Genomic DNA, 6,521 nt, shown 5'->3' with positions numbered 1-6,521 from the left:
TCCCGCGCCACGTCGTGGTTATCCAGGCCACGTCGTGGGCTCCAAGTTATCCGTACCGGGCAAGGATTCGTCCGAATCACGATCTTTATCTTCTAGAATTCTCATGCCACATCGTGGCTGACTTTGCCACATCGTGGGTTTAGTAACTTTCGTGGATTTATTCATCTCTTGTCTTCCAAGTCTCCCATGTTCTACATATTGTCACTTTTGGTCCCTCTCTTCGAAAATCCTTTTAATTGACTGAAAATAACAATTTAAAGTCATAAGTACCACTATTCTAAACATATTATCAACTTATTAATAAAAATGTACTTAAATATTGCCTAAAAATAGGTATAAATATGGCAATATCAAAATACCCCACACTTAGGCTTTGCTTGCCCTCAAGCAAATTTAAACTTAACCCTTAATTACTAACACCACATAGAACAATCCGACTCCAGCTCAGCCATTATGCCAAGACCTCAACGCATGCATTTGTGTCTAAAATTTTCCTAAAGTACCCCCATACTTTAAATACTCACAATCTTCATAAACACTCGCCCACTTTTTCCGAACAATGCTCATTTTATGCAACCCTCCGAATCCATCCGCAGAAAACCTCCCTATCCTCAAGGTATTTTTAGTTGAGCAACCTAAGCATACATAATCTACAATTACAATCTATGATACCACTATGGAGCTCTTTTGGAATTCTTCACTTCTTTGACATTTGATCTTTGATTTCTTTGAATTCACCACCTTATTTGATTTGATCTCTGGTATCTTCAACTTTTTGCATTTCTTGGAATTTTGATCTTTTGATCTTCACTTTATTTGCTCCAAAATTCTTCAAACTTTTCTCGTAATTCTCTCTCTTTTTTTACATGTACCTCACTTTTTCACTCAAAACCTACATGCTTAAGCAGAGGCGCTCAACCTCTACCTTTATTGGTTAATGATAATAATTTTCCTGGATACATTTCAGGTTTAGGCTGCTTAACATATTGCATCCCTCAAACCAAGCGGGGTTATGTTTTTGTTCCATGATTTCACTAAAATAAGGGAGGCCACAAATGCACTATAACGTGTATTGGCTCAACTAAACATTTGAACTTTCATCGGATCATCCCACATAACACTAGCAATTATAATTCAAATTATTACTAGATTCAATTATTAAAAATTTCAATTTTTCAAATTTTCAATTTTTACTATCAAATTCTATGATTATCTAGCAATTTACTTTTTCTGCCCCTACCCCACACTTATTTCATACAATGCCCTCATTGTATGCATAAAAATAAATCAAAATTAAAGAAAAGGGAGAAAAAGGAACAGACTCCCCTGGGATAGTGGCGTGAACTTCTCCAAAAGTGTGGAAAACGTGCATCCTGAATATGGACCTCCAAAAATAAAAACTCGGTGTAGAACTGGATGAATATGTAAATAAACCACGAACATGACTCGAAACTTCAATTCTTCAAAGTGGATGCTAGTAAGTAGAAGAATGTTGGAAAGGATAAACTGATACACGTCGTAGCAAAGAGCACCACGTCGTGATATAAGATGAAAACGCGAACAGCAGGCTGCTTTTATTTCTTCAAATTCCATGAGCGCCACGACATGGCGTAAGGAGCCCACGTCATGGAAACTGGACATCACAAAAATGCCTTATTTCTTGATGCATCCTAGCATCTTGACCAATGTCTAAATGGTTTAAGACGCTTCTATGTAAATATACTTCCCAGCTGTAACCTCTTTCCTACTAATGTACCCCACACTTATCTTGAATTGTGGGTTCCAACTCACGACTCTAAGCTTCCTTGACTTGACTAGACAAACACGACTCTAGAGTTAACCTTATATGCTCCTTAGAATTCCAATGCTAATCTGAGAAACAGAACAACCCAAAAGAAATAAAAGAGTAACATCATAGTTCAAGAAAGTTTTACATTACAAACCAAATTCAAACATAAAAAGAAAACACTACTCAAAACAAAACAAAATAGAAAGAAAGTCAATCATCATCTCCTTGGTCCTGCGCTCCACTTGTTCCTGCCCCGTCATTTTGTGGACGCCAAAGCTCCTCCCATGTTGGAAAATAAGGATATTGTGGTGGCATAAAAGGTGGTCGGGTCACTCCCAAATGCGAATAAATACCCTCAGTAAGTTGGGTATGATAAATGGTGTGCCCCCGGAGGTTATCCAAATAAGTTCCCACCCGACTCTGAAAAGGGTCGGTGGGCACTCCTTGTACATGTTGTAAAGTAGCACGCTCTCTCTCGATCTCTCCTTTAGCTCGCACATTCCGACGCCGCGGTCTGGCTGGTGGTTGCTGCCCTGGCTGCGCCTCCTCTTGCTCCTCATCTATCGGCGGTATAACAAAACGACCCCCGACATTCACCACCGCCCGCATAACTCCCAAGACTTGAATGGTCAAATCAGTGTCCGGGAATCGAGTAAGATTCCTCACAAAATCATGGGTCAAAATACGATACGACCTAGCAAGGCGAGTAACCAAATGCCCCCCGTAATCGGACTCCCGGGCCTAGAATTAGCCGCTTTCTTCCCCATGAACCTCGCCAACATATACGGTAAATCACAGCAAACCCCCGGGGTAATAAGAGTCCACAGATAAAACAAATTCTGAATAGGGACTTTATCGCCATGATGCTTGTGATTTATAGAAAAAGTGGTCAGGCGATGTAGAAATCGGAAAACAGGATTCCGAATTTGTGACTCACTCGAATCACGAGTATTATACTCATGGCTAGAAATGCCCCGCCAGAACTGAACATCCATAATGCCAGGATTAAAATCCCGAACACATCTAAGTAGGAATGGTATGAAAAATGGAGATTGAGTCTCCACTTCGGTATAAAGCCCCATCCGCCAAGCGAATTCCCGAAGACAACACTCTCTATAAACACCACCCAAACGAAACACAAGTGCCCGGTTGTAAGTAAAATCAATGGTGCGTTCCTCGAAGCATACGGTAGAGAAAAACTCCACCGATAATTCCCGGTATACGGGTTCTTGAATTGCAAACAAATTCCTCCACCCGTGACAAGTGAAAGAAAATTGATCCCCTTCATATGTTTTCGTCCAATAGCGTTCCAACTCAGCAACCATTCCCACACCACCGAGCCATCCCCAATCGATAATTGGGGCTATCGCAAATTCCCTATTGTACAACCATCCCAGCCGATTTTCATATGTAGTCAACAATGGTCGGGGAATGTTTTGAGGAAACTGATATAAAGGATGTATACTCGCCACATCAATCGGGTTTTCCTCATGTGGAATAGCTCTTCGTGGTCCCATTTCTACATACAAAATCAAACCAAAGCAGCAAACACCCAAAATATTAAAACAATTTAAACTGTCTGTTCAGAAGTCACGACGTGGCCAGGCTCGCCACGTCGTGGACCGCAGTCGCAACCTGTGTATAGATCGGTTAGTTTGTATGTGATTTCTACCAAAAATAATGCTTGGGGTTTGTTCCTATGGATATTTAAGGGACATGCAACCTAGAATCAACAACTAGTTTCAACCAATTTCGTGAATCTCGTTATTCATATAAACCCTAACCATGAAAATTTAAAATTGTAAGATATAACTACAATTAATGGGTAGAACACATACCAAATAGAGTTAAATGACAAGAACTTGCAAAGAATTTGGAAGCAAATTAAGAATTTAGCTGTGGGGACCTTGTTCCCGTTCGTGCGGCAGTAGCAAATGGGGAGTGGGAATGTTGGTCAAAGGGTTTTAAGAAATGCCCCCCCCCCCCCCCCCCCCCCCCCGTGACTTTTTAACGGCCACGTCGTGGACTTTGAATTTTTCATCTCATCCCGTGATTATACTTTTACCACGACGTGGCAAATGCCTGATCGCAAAATTTTGTAAAATCATACATTTTAACTATCTACTTTGCATTTCATTTATTAATTAAAGCTCCCCACAGCTAATTCTTCACTAAGTATCAGTTATTAGATGATGAGTTGATATCTTTCCTAATTAAAAACTCAAAAATTAAAAGAAAAGAAAATGCAAACCAAACTCGGGTTACCTCCCGAGAAGCGCTTCTTTTTCTTGGAGTCTTGAGCTGGACTCTGTGCTTTCTACGTTGAATCTTCTGAAGAGTCCACCACTAAAATCTTTTGTTCCTTGAATCGCCTCTTGTAAGCTTGAACTCGCCTTTTATATGTCTTCTTTGAATTCTCTTTTTTAGCTTTGCCCTCTTCTTCAAGCTTGCGTTTTGTGCCCTTGGGTTCTTCCTTGCACTCTATAGCATCCTCCTCTTCTTTCACCACCGGCTTTGTCATTCTTGAAGTGACCTCCTCTTCATCACTTGTCATCTCCTGATCCTCTTTGCTCACCCAAGAAGGCGGACTCTTGTAAGCTATGACTTCAATCAAATATGGAACAGATGCCCTCGGTTTTGTTCTTTTGACTTGATGAGCTGCCTTGATCTCTTCTTCCATAAGCTTTTCCAGTTCTTCTAGTTCATTGTCTTCATTAATTGTGAACACCTCTTCTTGAACATGATCCTTTTGAAAGTCATCTTGTATTCCAAAAACTTCTTGTTCATCTCCAACCCTCAAAGTGAGCTTAGACTCACGAATATCAACAAGAGCTCCAGCAGTGTTAAGCAATGGACGGCCAAGGATAATTGGGACATCGGGATCTTCCTTCATATCCAACACTACAAAATCTATTGGAAAAACAAATTTTCCAATTTTTACCAAAATATCCTCCACTATGCCCCGGGGTTGTGTCACTGAACGATTCGCCATGTGAATCTTCATTTTTGTAGCCCTCATCTTTTGAATTTCTAATTTTTGATAAATGAAAAAGGCATCAAATTAATGCTAGCCCCAGAATCGGCTAAAGCATTAACCTTCATTTTATTACCAAACTCACACGGAAGAGTGAGGCGTCCAGGATCCCCCATCTTTTCTGGTGTCTCTCCCAACACGGCTTTTGAGGTGTGTTCACTTAGAACCACCTTAGACTGCTTCTTTAATTGGATGCGAGTGTTTATCAAATCTTCCAGTAATTTCTGATTCTTGGGAGTTTTGGATAAGGACTCGACAAAGGGAGTATTAATCGGGATCCCCTTCACATGCTTGACAAACTCTATATGCTCCTTCTCCAGTAGACTAAGTGCAGCTCGGGGTGGAAATGGCAACGGTGGCTGACAAACAGGAACGAGTTCAAAGACTTTTTGATCAGACATGTGCCACGTCGTGGCCAGAGGAGTGCCACGTCGTGGCGAAGCTGTTTCAGCAACCCTTTCACTTTCGAACTTTGACTTCTTGGGTTTTGGATCGGGCTGCTGTGGTTCTTCTTCCAATGCTTCTAGGAACTCAGAGATTGCTTCTTCTTCAGTATCGATGGCCATTACATGAGATTGGGTCTTTATTTCGGGATTCTTCGGGGACAATTTTTCATGAACCAGAGTGGCTAGTTAACCAAATTGTACTTCAAGGTTATGGATGGAGGCTTGCTGATTCTTTATTAAAGTTTGTTGTTACATAATAGCATAATCAGTGGCATCAAGTCTCTTTTCTGAAGCTTCCATAAACTTCATCAAAATGGTCTCTAGATCGGGTTTCTACTTGGCTGGTGGTTGCTCCTTTTGATAAAAGTCTCGACCTATCTGCCTATACTTCTCTTCTTTTTGCTTCTTATACTCTTCATATGGCAGCCACTCCTTCTTCGGTTTCCTCCAGTCCTCATCAAACTTATCCCCACTAGAGTAGCACAATTGAGCTTTTTTGTTCCCAAAATCATCTACATTGCAGTCCTTGGTCAAGTATGGACCACTACATCTTTCACAACCCACTCTTATGGCATGTATTGACTTGTCCATTTGTGTTATCCTTCGATCCAAATTATTCAGCATGGCTATTACAGCTGCTATTTCTTCAGTTTGGGCCCCTCCACCGCCTTTGATTCCATCTTGCCTAAGGTTGTGGTATTCGCGAGAGTGTTTCGCGAATTCTTCAATCAGCTCCTTGACCTCCCTTGGATTTTTCTTTGTCAAGGTCCTTGAGAATCAAGGAGTTGTCTTGTCATAACGTTGACCTCATCATAGAAGATTGACATCTCCTGTTGCACATTTAGATCATGCTGAGGGCAATTTCTGAGCAAGCCCTTGTACCGCTCCCATGCTTCGTATAATGACTCCCCCGGCTGTTGCTCAAAGTTATCTATTGCGTTCTTGAGTTTGGCTATCTTGGATGGCGGGCAAAACTGGTCCAGGAATTGCTCACACATTTGAGCCCAAGTGGTAATTGTACCCGGTGGAAGTGCTTTTAACCATTCCTTAGCAGCTCCTTTGAAAGTGATGGGAAGCATCCTAAGTAAGACTGTGTTTTTGTTGACATTTGGGACATTGAAATAATCCTCAATGTCGTTGACTTCATCTAGATGCTTAAAAGCATCCTCATGATCTTTCCCAAAAATGGGATATCCTTCAGTGCAGTCAATATGTGCCCCTTCAACTCGAATGTGGCAGTGACAGGTATTGC

General features: G+C 41.2%; 1 non-coding gene across 1 annotated transcript; it reads left to right on the top strand.

Annotated features, from left to right (window-relative positions):
* Positions 1-6,112: 6,112 nt before the first annotated feature.
* Positions 6,113-6,219, top strand: LOC111918827 (small nucleolar RNA R71). Its single transcript, XR_002859343.1, has one exon. It is a non-coding gene; the product is annotated as a small nucleolar RNA R71 (small nucleolar RNA).
* The last annotated feature ends 302 nt before the right edge of the window (positions 6,220-6,521 follow it).

Source organism: Lactuca sativa, chromosome 6 (genome assembly GCF_002870075.4).
Source record: "Lactuca sativa cultivar Salinas chromosome 6, Lsat_Salinas_v11, whole genome shotgun sequence".
Taxonomy (NCBI): domain Eukaryota; kingdom Viridiplantae; phylum Streptophyta; class Magnoliopsida; order Asterales; family Asteraceae; genus Lactuca; species Lactuca sativa.
The sequence above is the reverse complement of the archived record's forward strand: the minus strand, read 5'-3'. Positions and strand labels throughout refer to the sequence as shown.